Source organism: Halichoerus grypus, chromosome 15 (genome assembly GCF_964656455.1).
Source record: "Halichoerus grypus chromosome 15, mHalGry1.hap1.1, whole genome shotgun sequence".
Lineage (NCBI taxonomy): Eukaryota > Metazoa > Chordata > Mammalia > Carnivora > Phocidae > Halichoerus > Halichoerus grypus.
Window position 1 is genome coordinate 7,853,809 of NC_135726.1, and position 20,572 is coordinate 7,874,380.

The window sequence follows — 20,572 nt, forward strand, 5'->3', positions numbered from 1 at the left end:
TCATTTATTTATTCATTTACTTATTCATTCATTGATTTACTTAAACATTTATTATGTCAGTATAAACTTACAGATATTTATGTTATACTGTGGGTTTTAACCCAGTGTACTACATTATTTATTTTTCTTGCTCAGATTGTTCCAGGTGTGGTTATTGGGAGCCCTGACAGCTGGCTTCTGTGCTCCTCTGGAACACGTATGCACAGAGTTTTGTCTTTGAGAACTTCTTTAACTCCTAGCACTAGAAGATGCTCCAGGCTCATCTTGTGTATGCCCTGTCCTAACCCTAGAATCAGCTATTTCTCCAAGGAGCCTTGGTCTCTTTTATCAGAGAATGGTATTTAGAAACCAAGATCTGGATGTTGTATGTGCTCAGTACTACTAGGGTGTCATTGCTTCTAGGCCCTCCCAGAACTAGGACAAAACTAGGAAATATATATGTGTATGTTAATGTATCTCTGTATATACACCTACCTCCATCTCTATCTGTACCTGTATCTATATATCCATAACTGTATAACTACATTTAGCATCTATTTATATCTGTATTAAACTAAACATGCGTTCATACTGATGTCTCTAATTCTAATCCATTATCGCATGGATTATTCTAGCCTTACCCCCTTGCTTACCAACAGTGAGACACTTGGCTTTCACCATCTGCCACCAATTTATTTATTTGTTCAACCTCAGATAGATATATATTAGTTTCAGAATTAACCTGAACCCTAACAGGGGTTCTCTTTTTATGTAATGTCCATTTACCACCAAAGCAATGTCTGTTACCTGCAGCATACTTTGGGACACTCTGGCTTAAAGAAACTCCTTTCTAGGACTACTTCGCTGGAGACTCAGTGAGTGCCCTGGCTTATGTTTCTTTTCTTGGTCTGTCCTTCCAGTTCATGGCTTAGCTCCCACAGGCAGTGACTCCAGAGCTTGCCCAAGATACTTATGCTATACTGTGGGTTTTAACCCAATACTATGTTACTTATTTTTTCTTGTTCAAATTGTCCCAGCTGTAAGTTATTGGGAGCTGTTTCAGTTGGCTTCTGTGTTCCTCTGACATATCCTCATAGTTTTGTCTTTAAGCACTCCGTCACTGCATTTCTAGGTCATAGTGGAGTTACTAATATCCATTCAAGAAGCACTTGCTGAGAGCATGTACTATATACCTAGGTCTGTGCTAAAGATAAGGATATGGAAATTAATGTAACAGGGTCCTGTTTCTGGGAGCTCTGTTTCGAATGGGGGGGCTTGGCCCTTGTTCTATTTTGCCACTGTTGGTTTACTTCTCTAAGTGCCACCATACAAAGGAGCATGGGATGCTGCTTAGTGTCTTCGAGGAGAGCACCTTCATTTAGGTTGGAATATGGGGGAAGACTTTTCAGAGTAGGCAACTCTTTAGCTGAGTCCTGAAGAATTTATCAGTATTTTTAATATGCATCTACTGAGTGTCCTAGTACAGGCTGAGTGTTGAGAACATGAGGGGAGAAAACCCCAGATAAGGTTACTGGTCTCATGAAGACCCCAGTTAGGTGAGGAATTCAGGTATTTAGTAGCATAAGTGATACTGATTCGGGGGGGGACTTGGTGTTGCAGCCCTGAGATTTTGTCTGCAAAGTTTCCCTTCAGTTCTCGCAGCTCTGCATCCATTGAGTTCCTCTGGGAGCATGCTCTGCAAAGATTCCAAATCCCCTGGCTTCCCCGGAGCCCTGTACTGATTCCTGTGCTTTGCATCAGGCACAACGGAGAGGGGAGGGAAGGCGGGGGCCAAGTGGGAAAACATCCATTTGATCCTTTTTATATGTAAATGTGACTTTAAATAATATTTTGTAATGACCTGCATTTCTGTTAGGAAATATCTCTTGATGATTTATCTTTCTCTCTGCAATTATGACAGCCTAGTGATCTTGTTAATTAATGCCAAAGTGGGTTTTTCAGCACCTCATTAAAGGTTTTCCCTTTCAGGACACCGACACTCAACACTCGTGCACAGCCAGGGGCACAGAAAGCCATTTTCTTGTGGGTGGAAACAGATCTTTTGATCCCCCACCTTTTCCTTTCCCTCTCCTTTGCCCTCTTATTATATTCTGTTTTTCGCTGTTCTGTATCTCCTCGTCTTCCTCTTCACCCTCACCTACTACTCCTCTCCTAGCTTCTATTCCAAAACACAGTTGATTCTTATTGCTTTGAAGCATTGTTTTAAATAGTTCAACTATCATCAGTATGTTCCTTGGGAGGCCCTCTTTCTTCTGGAAGGATTGTTTTATTTTACCATTTAATTCAGTATTTCCTATTTAACAAGTTTTGGTTCCTTTACAGACATCGGGGAAATAGTAATGAACCAGAGAGTGTCCTGCATACAAGACTCTTAGTTCTGTCCCATATAAGTAACTAACATGTTGAACAAATGAATGAAGGATTCTGTGGTCCAGTAAATTTTTTAATCCTATCTCAGGGTTGGCAAACTATGGCCCAAAGGCCAAATACTTGTTTTTGTAAATAAAGTTTTATTGGAACACAGCCACACCCATTCACTTGCATATTTTCCATGGCTGCTTTGCTGCTACAACTGCAGAGTTGAGTTGTTGCACAATAGAAACCATGTGGCCCACAATGCCTAAAATATTTACTATCAGGCCCTTACAGAATAAGTTTGCCTGTCCCTGCTCTGTTCCATTACTGGAGATTCTGAATGCCCATTATATATTCAAAAGTCTGAAAAATTCTACAGTCAGAAAATGTAGTTAATTTCTTTACCTCATTTTCCCCCAAATGTATTTGATCACAGAACCCCCTTCCAACCCACTTTTTTATGAATTGATTTATAGACCATTGCCCCTGGATAAAATGCCTAGCCGTCAAGTTTGTCCTTCTCTGCCTGATTTCAATTTGGTCACCATTGTGGCCTTCTATCTTCTGAATGGACTAACTTGGCTAAACCCAGCTTCTCTCTGTCTCTTTGAAAATATCCTTCCACTCAGGCATGAGGGCAGGGATTCTCCTCCACTCCAATGAGAAGTTTCTCTTTCCAGGAGCAATGATGTGTAAAGCCCAAGTCACCACTAATGGTAAAACAAGTCATACTGGTTTTCTGTCCATGGGGTTTCCAGTCTTGCCTCATCTGACTCATCCCAAAGGAAACTCATTTTGATTTGTGGTTTATTTTTCTGAGGCATTGTTGAAGCTGAGATTAAACTGGGATGCCTTGAAGATCAGCCTAACCTGAAGGAAGGGTCATGGTAGTATTGAGAAGTCCCAGCAGGTATACATTTCCCCTAAGGTCCTGAGAAAAACTGGGGAAGTTACAGCAGGGGACATATCCTTCCTACCTATCCTAGAAGATGGGGTGTGGTGGTGGGTTTTGGAAGAGAAGACTCAGATTACACCTTGGCACTTGGAGAGTGCCATAAAAGTAGAAATGGGCAGAAAAGTCACTTCCCAGTCCTGCCACTTCTTTCCTTCTCATAAATAAGGCCTGAGGAAGGGAACAGAATGTGGGGTATCGCAGGTAGGGTGTGGGAATGGTTGCTTCTTCACCAGCTTGAGGGCATGTAGTCAGTAGATAGCTTCCAGCCACAGACACTGGAGAAGGGCATTTCCAGAGCCAGATAAATAACCATAAGTCTAAAGGATGAGGTTAAAGTCAAGGGTTGGTGAAAAGTGTGGCAGGCAAAATTATAAAAGAATATTTTCTCTCAGTCGCAAATTGCCTAATCTACAGGAAAATGAACATAATGTTGTTACTCCTGTGATTATTTTACATGGCGAAACGGATTTTGTAGTTAAGGTGCAATTAAGGTTACTAATCAGTTGGCCTTAAAGTAGGGAGATTAGCAGTTTTCTTCAGCTGGTGGCAGGAAAGGAAGTGAGAAAGATTCAAGGCACAAGAAGGATTTGCTGCACTGTCTCTTTGAAGATGGAGGGAGCTGTGTCCCATGACAAAAGCACAACCGCTAGAGGCTGAGAGCAACCTCCACTGACAACCAGCAGGGAAATGGGAACTTCAGACCTACAACTGCAAGGAACTAAATTTTGCCAACAACCTGAGGGAGCCCAGAAGCGTGTTCTTCCCCAGAGCCTTTAGATAAGAGTTCAGCCTGGCTCACGCTTTGATTTCAGCCTTGTGAGATTCTGAGCAGAGAACCTAGCTGTTCCATATTGGACCTCTGACCTTCAGAACTGTGAGCTACTAAATGTATTTTGTTTAAGCAGCTACATTTGTGGTCATTCATTACACAGCAATAGAAAACTAACATAAGCAAAGCATTGAGATGGTTAATAAGTTAATGAGGAGTGTTAAAGGGGGCATATAATAGTGCTTTTATAGCATCCCTGACATTAGTAAACTAACATTTTTCCCTTCCATAATAATCCTGGCTAGTCTATATGGTTTTTTAAAAATTTACTACATGCCTCTACTCTACCCCAGGAGTTAGTACCAGATCCTACAGGATTCTACCCTCCTGGCCATGCTGATAGGGTCAGGAGTAAGTTTATAACATAAGTAGAGCAAACAAAAATTATTGGAAAGACAGTCTTTATGAACTCATGAGCCAGGAAGACTATGTGAGCTTCTTTCCTGGTACTTGGAGAAAGTCTGCCTGGGAATGAAGCAGTCACAGAGGAAAACAAAACTGATAGATGGAGAAAGAACACAGAACCCTGATCTAACCATACCTGAGGCCAGAAATATATTGAAATTCTCGGTTATATGAGCACCCTCCCTTTAACTTTGCTTTAATTGCTTTAAATTTGGTTTCTACAATGTGCAGCTAAAAATAACTCCCAACTAGTATTCATATTAAAATTAAGGGATTTTGAGCCCCATACCATTCTCTGAGGTTGGGCTAGTCTTATGTAATAGGTTGAATCCCTAAAACCATACCAGATATCATGGAATGGGCACACAGAGCCCTCATCTGCTGGTCAGGATGTACTCATGAGTCTGCCACTAACTCACATGTGACGTTGGGCCAATTGCTTCTCCTCTTTTATTTATAAAATTAGGGTTTGGATTAGAACTGGTAGAGTTCTTGAAGGCCAGCTAACACAGTGTGATGTGCATAATTTCCCGGATGCACACCTACAGTCAAATTCTCTAATGGGTACGGAACTCTGTATGTGAACATCCAAGATTTGAAATCATTTTTTATACTTATTAATATAACAATCATCATTCATAGTTTCATGGTACCCAAAGATCTTTCATGGGTATGAGACTCTTTGCTTTCTCTAATTACCCAGTGAGCATTGTTATCCGCATCTCATGGAAGAAATAACTGGTTCAAAGAGGTGAAGTGACCTTCTCAAGGTCATGGAACTGGTAAGTAACAGAGCCAACGTGAAAATCTAGAGAGCCAAGATGAAAATCTGGAGAGTGGTACTGCCCTTTCTGCCACACTCCTTGACATTGTTCAAAGTACACAGTGAGTGTGTTCAAAGTACTCAGTGAGTGTGAAGTAACTGCATGTGCCTGCACATCTCTGTTCCACACACACATATTTGGGTTTGTGTAGCATGAGCCGCTTGCATTGGCCTAGAAGCTATGACTGCCCATGAGAAGACTATCAGCGCTACAGAACGAGTCTATAAGCATTCTCCACAGAAAACCTTGAACAAGCCAAAGTGTTACACTTGGTTGGAAGAACCTTAATGAAGGATTGATTTGTATTCCTGAGCCTGAGTCTAAACAAACTGAAAAAAAAAGATGAAGGAGTAGCAGATAAGAACCACCGATGTACCTTTATTCTAGTGTCTGGTTTGAAAGCCAAGTGGGCCTGAAGACTGCACCAAGAATGACATTCACTCGATTACAGGCCATGCTGAGGGAGATGGCTTCCCATGTGTGGGACTTGCAAGGGAAGGTTGACAGGATGAAGGTGTGGAGCAGACCTCCTACTTCCAGGAGGGCCCTGAGCCCAAGAGGAACAGGGAGGAGCTGAGCCAGCCTATTCAGATTATTCTCCCCAACTTTAACATCCTATAAGCCACTCCCTTCTTGTCTGGGGCAGAAAGAGGAGGACATGATATGCTAACCAAATTCATTCCAAGTGGAAGGAAATATCATGACTTAAGAAGAAGCATTTCTTGTCAAAATAAACATAATTCTTGCACAAGCGTGTACGTTTTCCTGGACTATCAGCCAGGAGAAGGGCATTGTCCTTTGTGCTGTGATGTGCCATCTGCCCATCCATCCTTCCTTGGTTCTCAGCAGTGTCCAGGGATCTATTTGGAACAGAGATGAAAGCTGAGTGTGCTCTGAAATCTTCCCTTCCTTTTACTTTTTTGCCTGTGGTTAACAAGATAGACCTGAAGAGCGACCCTTAGCCTTCCTGCTTGGAAAGTAACTTCTACTCTTTACGGGTCTTTAATCTCTGTTCCAGAGACAGAGAAAACTTAAGTAGCCATTTTCAGGTTTTACAAAGAAAAGCAAAATAAACTAGTCTGGGAAGGGTATCTGCAGCAAGTCCCAAATTCTCCTCATTAGGTACTAACATGTAGGAAAAGTGCTCAGGGCAGAAGTTCCTAAACTCTTACAACTCAAATGGTGGTCCACAGACCAGCAGCATCCACCTCACCAGGGAGCCAGGTAGAAATGAAGAGTCTCAGGACTTGCACTGACTCATCCTGAACCAGAACCTGCATTTGGACAAGGTCCCAGGTATTCAGTGTGCTGATTACAATCTGAGAAGCACCTGCCATGAAGTCCTTCCCACCCAGGGGAAGGGAGAATACAGTTGTGAATACCTCAGTACAAATCCATTCCAACCTCCAGGAAAAAGATGGAAAAATACCATTTATCAGGAGAGAGTCATGGGGAACATGTATTTATTTGGGGGGTACCTCTGGTCCTCCTCTCTCAGAGAAAGTTGGTTGTCTTCATAAAGGTTGAGCAGATACTCACATTCATTCATTTACTTTTTGTTTGTTTTGAGAGATGACCCTGTGCTACACACTTTTCAATAATCTTGGTATACTCTGGTGAAAAAACAGACATCATCACCGTGCACATGGAATTTGTAGTCTGCTGGGAAAGATGTATGTTTACTTTTGTATTTGCTTGCAGTTGTGTTTGGGAGGAAAAGAACAGGGGGCAAAAAAGGAACTACTCAATTTTATTGGTAGGAGTGAGGTGACTTCAGGGCATTTTGGAGGAGGAATCATACAAATCATCTCTACCAGGGACCGGTAAACTAGAACTCATGGGCCAACTGCAGCTTGCCACTTGTTTTTGTAAATGAAGTTTTAATGGAACAAAGACACTCCCATTTACTTATGTATTTATGATAGCCCTTGTGCTACAATGGCAAAGTTCAGTAGTTGTGACAGGGACCATGTGGCTCTGCAATGTCTAAAATAATGACTTTCTGGCCCTTTAAGAATAAGTCTGCTCATCCTTTTAGGGTTTTTTGTTTTGTTTAGTTTTGTTGTAGATGAGTGAAATGAGACCCAGGCAGGGGAAGTTAATTACCCATGATCACATAGCAAATGCATGCAGAGCAAGCATAGGACTCCCCCTTCCCTGATCATCCCAGCTTGAAGGGGCACTGGGAACATCTAGAACATACTGCAGCAGAGGGACAAGTGAAGCCAAGGAGCTGGTGTGGACAGAGGCCCCAAACAGCAAGCTGTGGACTTAGAAGCTGGCTTTGGGTAGATTAGGAGAGACTGTCCAAGGCCCGTTTGAAGAGGAAGTCACCATCCACCCAGGCAGGAGGGAGGAGTTCAAGCCCTGAGCTGATGGGCAGACAACCAATCAAGGAGAAGTGGGGTGAAGATTTATATAGCAACGGTTCAGAAAGCATACAAACAGTATCTCCCTCCAGAAAAATCCATTTCTCCAGACCTGAAATGCCAACCCCAGCAGAATGAAAATGACCATGTTGGGGGAGGGGGGTGCGGGGTAGGTATATTGGGGGACTGTGGGCTAACAAGTATTACAGGCAAGGAGAAGAACGAATATAAACCCCAAGGCCAGCAAGGGCATGAAGCAACTAAGGAACTGTAAGAAATTCGATGTGGATTGTCCAGTTTGCACATTTTCTGAAACTGACCTCACTCTGGGTAAGTCCCAACTCCCTGGTCATCCCCAAGATAAACTCTTTACTGGGGCTTTTGAGCCACATGCATTTGAGCAAAAGCCTCCTACATACAGGAAGAGGTGCTAATTCATTGTTCTTCCTCATGCTTAAAACAAAACAAAACAAAGCAACAAAACAGAAATTCCTAATGCTAGCTGTCTGATACCATCAGGTTCTGCTTCTGAGGGAGATTATGTTTGCCTATGTATTTCAATGAAGAGAATTTACTAGAAATAATACCGGAGTCATTATAGTTAAGCCACATTCATCAATGTATATTGATTGATCTTAGTCATATTCAAATAGAATAATGGTGACTAATGGGGGCTATGGGGGGAAGGTATTTTTGTTTTGTTTTTTTTTTTCCTGTGAAGTCCAGTTAGATACGCTTAAAAGTAGAGACAATAAAGGCATTAAGTTCACTCTTCAGCTTGTCAACGAGATCTAATAATTACTTTCAAAAAGAAAGAAACTCAATGCTGGCTTTCCATTTGGCTGTTTGTTGGTCTTTTGCTCTTCCTGTGATATGGTTGAATCTCATCCTTAGGGGCAAGCCACTCTGCTCCTGGATTAAGGGACTCTTCTGAAACTTGTATTCACTAATTATTTGGGATTTTTTTCTGCCTAATATTCTCATTTGAACAAAAGCTTAAGACTAGAGTCTCATTTATTACAATGATTCCTCTATAACAGGGATGAATATGGAATTTAGACACGGCTCTCTTCTGAAAGCCATGCCACTTGCTCACACACAGAAGTGTTCACTGAGTATGCTGAGATGTCAAAAGCAAGACTCTTATGGAATCTAGTAGCTATGTCTGACATGCTCTGGACATTTCTCCAGTGTAGTGGACAGAGGGCTCCGAGGCTAAAATTTAACTCTTTTCCCCAAAGTTTAATTTCCATGGCTTGATTTCATAAAAAGCAATTTTCATCATGGTATTTAGGTGGTCATAATTGAAAGAGAAATTTCTCCCCTTGAGAGGGTCTCTGAAGATAGCTGTCTTTGACATTGATGCATCTCCCTCTTGGCCAGAAGCCACAGAGATGGGTACCCCCTCATGTTAGATCATTAATTGTTCTTCTCCAGGTCTGCACATACTAAGCTAAGAACCAAGGCAATTATGCAATTAAGTCAAGCAAAAGAACGATGCTCGTGCTCCAATGAGCCACAGTTTTAGTTGACAGTTGCTTTGACTTGACTTGTCCTGATAATTGCTTCAAGTCCTCCATGACCCTCCAACAGAATGTGTGAGCTCCTTTAGAGAGTGTGTGATTTGCAGGGGATAGTGCCACCATCTACTTATGATAAAGTGGGGAATGGATACCGATGTCCTTTTTTTAAGTCAAATATAATCTGTGTTGGGATTTGCCCAGAAGCTGACCCTGAGACAAGAACCCAAATGAAATGGTTTATCCTGGAAGTGATTCCAGGAAGCATTGGTAGAAGGATGGGAAAATAAGACCACAAATTACCTCTGTGGGTAATGAGTTTACTCCTACAGGGCAAATCTTAGAACCATCGTAGAACTCTGCTTAGAATTCCCACCTGAGGTTAGATACACAGACTCCTAACAGTCATTGTTCAGTGCCTTAACCAGGAGCATTTACTGTTTAGCACTTGGGACAGATTGAGCTCCGACTTGCAGGGAAAGCCATCAAGCAAGGAGAGGCAAATACTGGCCTGGAAGCCTGGCTGGCAGGCACTGCAAAGATAGATCCCAAAGGGATTTGGATGGGGCACCAGCTAGACTTCCAGTCCTCATCAAGCCTAAAGACCGCAATTTTTGTCATTCCAGATCTGACTCCACCTTTCTTTTTTTCTCTGCTTTCAGAACAATTCCAGATGTTTGGACATGACCTTGATGAGCGTTCACCTTGTTATTCTCCTGGAGAAGGTAAGTCACCAGCAGACGTGTACATGACTTTTCAGTCTATTTGCAAAACTCAAGGTGTTAGGGACATTTTCAGATAAAATAGCCCTATGATATATGTTTGATGATTCCTCTTATAAAACAAACTGTGATGTTCCCTATTTTTACTCTCAGATACCTTTCTTTCTTTTAAAAAGAAAAAAATTAAAACTGTAAAACTCAAAGACCCCACTGTATCTGGTCTTTTTGGACAGCCTTTGGCCCAAGGTAGTGTAATTCTGGCCAGACTATTTTTTTTTGGTAGGCTACCCACATAGCCAGGCCAAGCCAAATCAACATGTATTTATTTAACACTTAATGTGTATCATGATTACATAAGGTAAGTACTTGTAAACCACATACTGTGTAACTAAGTCAACTTTTCTTCTTTGCCTGTGGTATTATTTGCAAATATAGCCAGTAAAGAAATGGACAGAGAGATAACAATGGGTTTGTGGGATAGAAAGCATAATCCATTTTTAGCATTTTGCCTCATGGAATGTTCTTAGAAAAGCTGTGTACATAGAACTCGGGGATTGTCCCTAAAAATATTTATGATGGGCTTCTATATTCTTTCAATTACAACTTCCTTTAAGAATACTTAAGAATATTAGATTTGTCTAAATGTCACATGCACAGTAATTTAGGGTAATCTTTCGGCTCTATAAAAGGAAGTCCACATGTACAGATAAATACCCAGAAGAGAATTTGTAAGGGAGTAGCCCTTGTACATCATTCTTATTAACTGTCTCACTTATCTCATCTGTTGAGCCCTTCCTGTAATGTTCTGTGTTCTGAGAGCCTTTACGAGCTCCCCTGGACAGAGTGAGTTGTTTCCCCCACCACTCTGTATGGTATTGACCTATTTTACATCCTACATGGTGAATTTCTCAAAGCAAGCATAGTGTCTCATCCAAAATGAGAATTTAAAATTCTCCTCTTGCCTAGGATAGTGACTAGGACATAACAGCAAATGCTCATTAAGTTGACCTGAGGAAGAGCCTTCTTTATTCTGACAAAGAATATCTACAAACAAAATCTGCACCGAATATCTTAATTAGTGGTGAAATATTTAAAGCTTTCCCTTGAGTTTGGGAACCAAACAAGAATGCCTACTATTGTCAGATCTTTTTAATGTCACATTCCATGTCCCAGCCAGTTCAGTAAGGAAAGGAAAAGAAATTTTAGAATATAAGGATAAGAAAGGAAGAAATACAATTATTGTTAGCAGACAACATTATTGGAAAATAGAAACCTAAAAGGGCCTATAAATAAACTATAAGGATTAATAAGTGAATTAAGCAAGGTTGCTAAATATAAAGTCAATTTGTAAAAATCGGCTGTGCTTCTACACACCCACAACAAATAATTAGAAAATGAGGATAACCAGGATGCATTAGCAATAGCCTCACATACATTAAATATTAGGGGAAAAGAAAGATGTCAAAGACTTCTACTCAAAAAACTATAAAACATCATTGAAAGAAATTAAAGAATGTGGTCTTCTGTCTCATGCTTTCCATGTTTATGGAAGTAGAGAGTACAGAGTGACCCGGGAGTAGAGTGGCCAAGAAGAAATCGCAGAGCAAACGGGAGGCCAGTTCGTATAGAGCCATGTAGTCTGTTTTAGTTATCATTTGCTGTGTAACAAACCACCCCACACTTTGTGGCTTAAAACAACGTTCAGTTGCTTGTAGATCTGCAGTTTGGTTAGGGCTCGGCAAGGATGCCTCATTGCTACTCCATGTTGCATCAGCTGGAGTGGCTGGATGGGGTGCTGGGGAATTTCAAGATGATTCCGATATGTGGCTGCTAAGTTAGTGCTGGGTATTGGCTGAAAGCTCAGCAAAAGTGTGTGCCTCCCTCTGCGCAGCTTGGGCTTTCTCCTGGAGTGGCAACTGGGCTCCAAGAGAAAGTGTCTCAAGAGAACAGGATAGAGGTGCATGGTGTTTGTATGACCTGGCCTCCAATGTCACACAGTGTCACTGGCACCACACTGTGTTGACCCAGGAAGTCACAAAGTGCCACCCAGTTTCCAGAGGAGGAGACATAGACTCCACCTCTTCATGGGGGAGCAGCACAGTTCCAGAAGAACATGTGGGGCAGGAGATGTTATTGTGGCCACCTTAGACACCTTAGAAAATAAAATCTGCCACATAGACCATGGTAAGCTTCCTGAGTTGCTCTTTTATTATAGGGATTGGAGCAGAGGGGTGACATGACCTGACCTGGGATATATTTTGCCTTATTTTTTTACCTTATATTTTTATGTGGGCTTTGATACCACGGGTATGATTTTGTCCCAGGACTAAAACACATGGGTAATTGCATATATAACTGTGACCCTATGAAATTCAAGTGCCAGCATATTATAGAATATCATCAAATACTAGTATCCATTGGATTTTGGTGTGGTCCTATCCAGCTGCCAGACATGGGCAAACGTAGGAGCTATGGACAGATTTGCCTAGGAGCCCCAGCAGTTCTGTACACACAGGCATCTGCGTGTGCCAGGGAAGGGGGAAGAGACCAGTTTTCTCAGGCTGGTGTGCTGGCTTCCTGAGTGAAGACCCAGACTGCCCAGAGAGACAGCTGCCCCATCGAGGCAAGATCTGTTAGAATGTGTCTTGACTCTATGGTAGACGAAGTTCTTCCCCTCTTGCTTTGGAGAGGTGTCCTAGTTCTTACACAGAGGTAGATGGAGTCTTTGGATGAAGGGAGACAATGCACCTGCTTTCTGTCCTCTCAGACACTGGGGAGAAGTAGGTCACAAGATCACCTCTCACCTCGAGGAGAGGAGCCCTAGAGATGGAATTTCTAGGGGAAAACTCACCAACTTGAATGAAATATTCTCTAGATTACTTTTACAGGTCAGTATGGCATGGAGAAATCAGCGGCAGAGTAGTCAGAGAAAACAACATTTGAATCTTAACCTCCAGCCTGCGCTAGCTGTGTGCTGGTAGACCTATAATGAAGTCACACCTCAGTCTGTCCATTAAAATACTAAAGATAAGAATAGCTACCAAAGAGCGTTTGAGGATTAAGTGAAATCACGTAGGCAATATCCCTGGTAGTTACAGTCACAGTGGACTCGGAAAATGTGAGTACCTTCCCCTCTCGCTGTTGCTTACATCCATCCTTCCTTTCCATTCTCTGGCCTGGCATAGCTAAGATTGTGCATATTCAGCCAACACCCCTGGGGATTTTGTCTAGAAATGAGGTGTAAAATGCATAAAGGAAGACTTCTTGAAATTCCACCATCCTTTCATGGGATTAAACAAACTTGGCAGGTATTTTGAGTTATTTAGTAATTATGAGCAGGGACAGTAGTGGAAGGGAGGAAAAGGAACTCACTTCATTTGACTTGTAGCAATTGTAAGCATTCATTTGATTTTGAAAACAAAAGAAAAACATAAAGGAAAAGTGGATGGATTGATTCCACATAAAGCCAAATAAATACAGTTTAGTAGACCCTGATAAACCAGAAATTAGAGGTTTGAGGTTTTTTGGTTTTGTTTTGTTTTCTTCTTTTTAACCTAGTAATACTCTATACCTAAGTATATTGTTTGGGTCAACACAGTGATCACCACTGTCATTGTCAAGAAACATTTGTTATGTATCTCAGTGTGCATGCAGCACAGCTGGAAATGAGGTGCATATTGTTGCCATCTTGTTGGTAATATTCTAGATGGACCATACTTGCAGATTCAGACTTACAGAGGAAGACTCAGTGATGTGCCAGAACGAGCTCAAACCAGCTTGTGGGAGCAGATTGTGCAATTTCTTCCTAACTCTGCATTCATTGTCATGTATCACTTTAGTGACTTAGAATCATGAGCCATGCTGGGGTATGTACATCATGGAACCTGGCAGAAGTCACCAGTCAGTATGTACCCCCTCCAGGACCAACGCTAGTTACTCAATATCTACTAGCACATCACTGGAGAGACAGAGGATGAAATGAAACTTTTAACAGCTTCATTAAAAGGCAAAGAAACTATATTACATATTAAGATTTTGTTTTTGTTTTAAATAGGCAAACATTTATGTACTAGAAGCTATAGAAAAATCTTGACTTAGAACTTATATTTCGAGGGGTTCCTGGGTGGCTCAGTCTGTTAAGCATCTGCCTTCGGCTCAGGTCATGATCCCAGGGTCCCGGGATTGAGCCCCGATTGGGCTCCTTGCTCAGTGGAGAGCCTGCTTCTCCCTCTCCATTTGCTGTTTCTTCTGCTTCCCCTCCTCTCTCTCTTTCTCTCTCTCTCACCCTCTTTCTGTCAAATAAATAAATTAAAAGAAAAAAGAACTTATATTTCAGGTCCCAAAGGAGTGCAATGACTACCATCCCATTTAATTTAAAAAAGAATTTCATTGGTTTTGGATTCAATGAAAGGGGGATTTTTCGAGAATTGATTTTTGTTTTAAAGTTCAATAAAATTTTATTAATTTAATTAGTTCCTATCAATTTTTAAATAAGCAGTGGCTTAGATTAAATCTGCCTGCGCTCTCTCCCTCTCCCCCCCACTCCCGCTCCTTTTTGAATCCAGCCGCCTCTGAGCATATAATGGACCTAAGCCATCATTTTGTGGGTAGAACACTCTGGTGTTTGTAAATCAAGTAAAAGTTTTGGGCCAGGATTTTGAGGTGTTGTTTCCATTAGGATGTATATTATACAATCTACAAACCAGGAAAAAAGAGTTTGGGTAGATATAGGACAGGGGTTCTGTTTGTGGCAGAGGTGAATATAAGCCAGTCACACTGGCCTCACATTCAGAAGATTGATTTAAGTGCAGGAGTGGTATCAGCAGGCATCAGATCCACAGGATGGTCTGAGTTCATCTTCCCAGTGCATGTGGACATGGGGTGAGCGAGGGAGGAGGCGGAATCCTGCAGCGTGATCAGAAGAGGACCCCGGAGGAAGATGAAGGGCCCCCTGTTCACAGTTCTTTTAAGGGAGGATGAATAACTTCAGATCGGGATTGAAATCACAATCCAGAGGAACTAGAAAACGGAATAAATAGGTAACAAGACTGGAGTTAAATTCTGAGGAATGAGAATCCACGTGTGATCAAGCCTTTCTCTAAATGCTTTCTTCCACCTTCTAGTCCCATGTGATATTTTCTAAAACCAAGGATTTGCATTCAAATAATTTTGCAACTTCATGGGGGCATATTCTTGGAAATGCATGATGGGCATTGGCATATTTAAAGTTCTGGCAAGTCTTGCAGTTCGTAAAGCCATTTAGGTTTGTGGAACTGACTCCTTTGAGCACAGAACACATTTTGGGCATCACCATGTGTGCATTCTGCTGACCCACATTCTGCAGAAGATCAGTCTGAGATGTGCTATGGCAGAAAGAGCCTGGACTCTGGTCAAATACTCCTCGACCCAAATTCTGGAGATAAGGTCTGTAAAGCACCAGGCACCTAACAGACCCTCAACACACAGTGGCCTGAATTCTCCCAGGGCAGAGGCTGGTGTAATTCTGAAAGAGGGAGTCAGGTGGGTTACTTGCTCTCTGCAAGGTTACCTGTCTGGAGTGAGGATGTGAGAAGATCCAGAGAAGTTTGTGGAGTCCAATAACCTGACATCCATTCCTGATTCTCCTGCATCCACAGCTTGAACTTTTGGCGTGAGCTTGAGTTCAAGCCTCATGTTCCTCAGGAACTAAGTTTTTCAGTGGCAGGGGTTCAGGGGCTCAGAAAATCAAATTTAGGGTGAAATATGTACCCAGGATTAGCGTCCTGGGTTTGTTAAAGGCAGTATCTGTTGAGTATCTTTGTTCTTCCATTTCAAGCAATCTGCAAGGAAAGAATAGTATCTTCTGGAGGCTCGCAAGATGTGAAATAAGAGGAATAAAGGAAATAATGTTTATAAAAACCTGGGTATAAAAAGTAGGGCTCTGGAAGGCAGGGGGTACTATTTGCACTGTGATGATCATCAAGACTTCTTGGATGGTTTTACTTCCTGCTTTTCTCCAGGGGTATGATCCCCTGGGGGAAATGCACCATGGCATGGGATTTTCATATAGCCAGTCTTTTCCAGCTCTGCCGTCATTTTTAACACAGACCTAAATTGGCTGAGTCATAAGTAGAGGGTGGGTTCAGATACTCATTTCTAAAATATTTGCCATGCCAGGCATTGTGCTAGCTACTGGGAGTACAAAGAAGAAGACGGGGCAGCCCCCTCCCTGAAATCACTCATGGTCTGGGCGGGGGAACAGATGTACATGCTAACTGATCATTAAGCCACAAAGCAGTGAATGCTGGGATAATCCATGAAAAGTGCTTAGAATACTGTCTGAGCACATGATAAGGGCTCAATACATCTTGATTACTATTATGATCGATATAATTATTATTATTAAACAGGCAGGTTGCAGTGGGAACATCGAGGAGTGTGTGTGTTGGGGGGTGGCTCATTTTGCCTGGAAGCTCAGAGAAAGCATCACAGAGAGAAGGTAATACTTGTCTTGAAAAGATAAGAATGTGGCCATGTTCAGGAGAGGGAAAACATACCCCTCTGGTCAAAGAAGCATGTGCAAAAGCCTTGACATAAATATCCATGCATATTGAGATAACTGTAAATATTTTAGCATGGCTGAGTCATGAGGCGTGTGTGTGCATGTGTGTGTGTGTGTCTGTGGCCAGAGACAAAAATGGGAAGATGAGAGGGTAAGAGTCAGCTTGAGCTTGAAAAGGTGATCACTTTTCTTACTTCAAAATTTGGATTAAACCTGTTTACAACAGGAACATAGCTATTGTTTTTTAAGAAATGTAAATTAAAATAATTAACTGTAATTGATAGTGTAATGCATATTTCAAATTTGATAAGAGAGTAAATCCTAAAAGTTCTCCTCATAAGAAAAACATTTTATGGGGTGCCTGGGTGGCTCAGTCATTAAGCGTCTGCCTTCGGCTAGGGTCGTGATCCCAGGGTCCGGGATTGAGCCCGGCATTGGGCTTCCTGCTCAGCCGGGAGCCTGCTTCTCCCTCTCCCACTCCCCCCGCTTGTGTTCCCTCTCTCGCTGTCTCTCTCTCTCTGTCAAATAAATAAATAAAATCTTAAAAAAAAAAAGAAAAACGTTTTATAACCGTATGGTGACAGGTATTAACTATACTTACTGTAGTGATCATTTTGAAATATATATTAATATTAATAATATTATACTAATACATAATATTGAAATATTACATTGTACCCAGAACTGATGGAATGGTATAATGTCAATTATACCTCAGGGAAAAAAATTAAAAGCTCTTTGACCAATTGATTCCAATTCAGGGAGTCTATCCTCATAAAGCAGAATTATTTATATCAAAACATTAGAAAAAATATGAATCAAGAGGAATTGTGAAGTAAATTTTGATATGTTTCTGATTCCATTAGGTAACTATTCAGATTGTTATTAAAGAACAGAATTAAATAGTTTGGGAAAATACAAATAATGTATCATCAAATGGAAAAAGTCTAGAAATAAAAAGGGACTCTAAACAAGAATCTGAATTCTGTTACAAAATGTGCTTAGCTGGAAGGTTTGAAGGCAGTATTTTGAAAGGTTAAAGTTGTTATTTGTGGGTGGAGGAGGTCAAGGGAAATTTTTGTTTTCTTTTCTGTATTTATTCCAACCAGGGAAGAAAAGGAGGGGTTTTCTTGTGCCCCAATGGAGAAAACAGCAGATACAGCTTCTTCAAAGCTGCCTGGTTTGTGACATGTCTCCCCAAGCCAGAGGACACTGAGCCATGCCTCTGGGGTTCACAGTGGAGCTGAGAGATAAGCCTTTGTGAGCATGTGGGTGGACCAGTACCCCACAACTAACTGCACACAGTAATCATGAGGCTGAATCGTCTCCAACAGATGCTACTAGAGTTCTTAGGGGAGAGATCAGGGTGGCCAGGGTGAGGGGAAAGGCTTCTTAGAGAAGGTAGGATTCAAGCTGGCTCTCAAAGGGTATGAAGGTTTAGATGGGTAAGAGGAAGGAAGCTTCACCTGAAACCACTTGTCTTTTCTAGCTTTTTAATAAGTAAACCCTCATTCTTGAAAATATGCCTCCCACTGGTGCCTTATCTAAATGTTGAGGCCTCTTTGTGGGAAGTGAGCTAAACTGAGCCAGTTGCTCATTAAGAAACATGATTATAACTGCCAATTACTGAGCACTCGCCTAGCACTTTACCTGCCTGGCTTCATTCATACTCACCGGAGCTCTATTATAAATTGATGTTTTTACAGATTGGAAAACTGAGGCTTGGCTAGGTCACCTAAGGCAATGCATAAGTGCTAGAGGCATAATTGGATCCAGGCCAGTCTGGCTTCAGAGTCTGTGAGTGTAAGCAATGGACACTTTCCACTGCGCGAGTCTTCCTTTGTGACCAGTAGCACTGTGCCTCCCCACCTCGTGTCTCACCTGTCCTTGTTGCATCTGGGGAGGAAGCAGGACCACCAGCATGATCTCCATTTTCTGAATGGCAGCAACAAGTTATTGAGATCCATCCTTTCATTCTCTCAACCAGTATTTGGGTATTTGTTGAATGAGCGCAGCATGCAAGATGCTGTGTGGGTTGGGTTAGGGTGTCAGTGCGCAAAGGTGCTCCTGGAATGGAACCCATAATGGGTTCCTGGGCTCTGAGGTCTGTGAGCGGAGGACCAGTGTCCCTAGTCCCAGCCTGGCGCCAAGTCCTCCACTCTCTGGGGCGGTTAGTGTGCGAGCATTTATCATCCAGGGGAGAGACCTCTGAGCAAGCTGTGTAACCTCAGGCCAATCCCTTCCTCCCTCTGGGATTCCTTCTCTCACTAAAACATGGCAAGGCTAAATTCAGTGATTTTCCAAGTCTCTCCAATTCTCACACATGATTCTACTCCGCACTTTAGAAAAATACGGTTCCTCATAACACAGAGGCAGGGTGAATCACACATCTGGAACAGAGTGAGAGAAGCCATGCCCTGTGTGTGGTTTAATTTGTATGCAGTTCAAAAACAGTAACCTGTGGAGTTAGAATTCTGCCAGGATACTGGTTGCCCTTGGAACGGGGGTGACTGGGAGAGAGAAGGAGGATACTTCCAGGGGGTTTGGTTGTGTCCTGGATCTTGATCTGAGTGCTGATCCCACAGGCATGTTCACTTTCTGATGTTTTGTTCACCTGTACACTTATGAATTTGGGTCCTTTTCTTTATGGTTAAAAAATACTTTAATTAAAAAAAATATATTCAAACAGCATCAAAAGAGTGGTAGGGTGGAAAGAGTTCCTGAGAGGTTTCAGAGAGAGGGCAGGGGCTCCAGACTGGCTCTGTGACTGGAGCAAGTCACCTCCCCTCTCTGAGTGGTAGGCAGTCCCTCAGGGCAACAGCCTCATTTTCCAGATGATCGCAGAGAGCCCATGCAGTTGGCGGTGCCGGGATTCTCCAGCCCTGAGCTCGGACGGGAACAGGGTGCTGTGCGGGAAGCAGGCGCCTGAGCCTGGAGCTCTGGGAAGGAGCATGCTATCGTGAGCATTCAACAGGTGGCACTCTTCCCTCAGCCTCTGCGAGTTCCTGATGCCACAGGGGCAGCATGTATCAGGCCGTGTTAGCCAGGATGCTAATCTCCAGGGGAAGGTCTCTCCACTCCCTAGAGTAGGGCTCTTTTACCCAGAGTCCCAGCTCACATACTCTGCTCCTGGCCATTCTACTTAGGGCTCCCGGGACCCCAGGAGAACCCCGGGACTGGTGTCCTCCAGTCCCCTCCTCCTAGGAGGAGCACTCCCACAGCCCCTCTGAGGGCTGCACCCTGGGTGTCCCAGGCCTCAGGCAGGGAGGATCCTCCTCCTGTGGGGCTGTCCTTGAAAACAAGAGAGAGAGAAATTTCTGGGAACCTGGGTGACTGCTCCAACAGAGAAGGGAACATGAATATTTCATTAAGGTGGTTCAAGCTATTAAACAACATTACAAAACCAAGTGTGTTGGCAGGAATCTGAGAAGCACATTTACATGGGTACAAATAGTGTGAAAAGAGGCCTAGCCCAGAGACGGCCTCAGGGAAAGCCCCCTGCAGGTCTGCCCGAAGTGGCCTCCACTGCACCTGTACCCCCACTCCAAACACATTCCCAAGGGGGCTGTGGGAGGGGGAGCTCAGAGATGGCAGGACCCCCAGCACAGGGCTTTCTGTGCCCCAAGGACTTTAACCCTCAAGATTGGGTAGTCTGGAGGATGGGGAACTCTCAGGCATCACTTTCCTGGTTTGAGGGGCTCAAGGGGCTGGGAGAGACTTAGAACCCATAGCTGCCCTCAGAGGCTGCCCTAGAGTCTCAGATGTCTGTGCCAGAGGAAGCCAAGCCTGGAAAAATGGGGCGAGATGTTTGTCACAGTGAGAGTGGGATCCAGTGGAAGGCCCCGTGATATCCTCTGAACCACCAGTGGACCAGCTGTTTCTCCCCCATGTGTTCCTCTGGCTGAAGGACAAGAACACACAAAGGCCTTTTTGTGTAGCTTTCACCTAGAACATTGAAAAGTCTTTATATCTTATGTATCTCTCCTCCTACAACTCAAGGCTCCTTCCATAGAGACTGCTTTTGTATTATTTCTGTATAAAATAACAATACA

General features: G+C 42.7%; 1 long non-coding RNA gene across 1 annotated transcript in view; it reads left to right on the plus strand.

Annotated features, from left to right (window-relative positions):
* The window catches only part of LOC144380182 (uncharacterized), a 557,964-nt gene that overhangs the window by 348,026 nt on the left and 189,366 nt on the right, over positions 1 to 20,572 (plus strand). Inside the window, exon 4 of the long non-coding RNA XR_013444028.1 lies at positions 9,920 to 9,982. This is a non-coding gene — a long non-coding RNA (uncharacterized LOC144380182). The remainder of the gene's footprint in view (positions 1 to 9,919; positions 9,983 to 20,572) is intronic.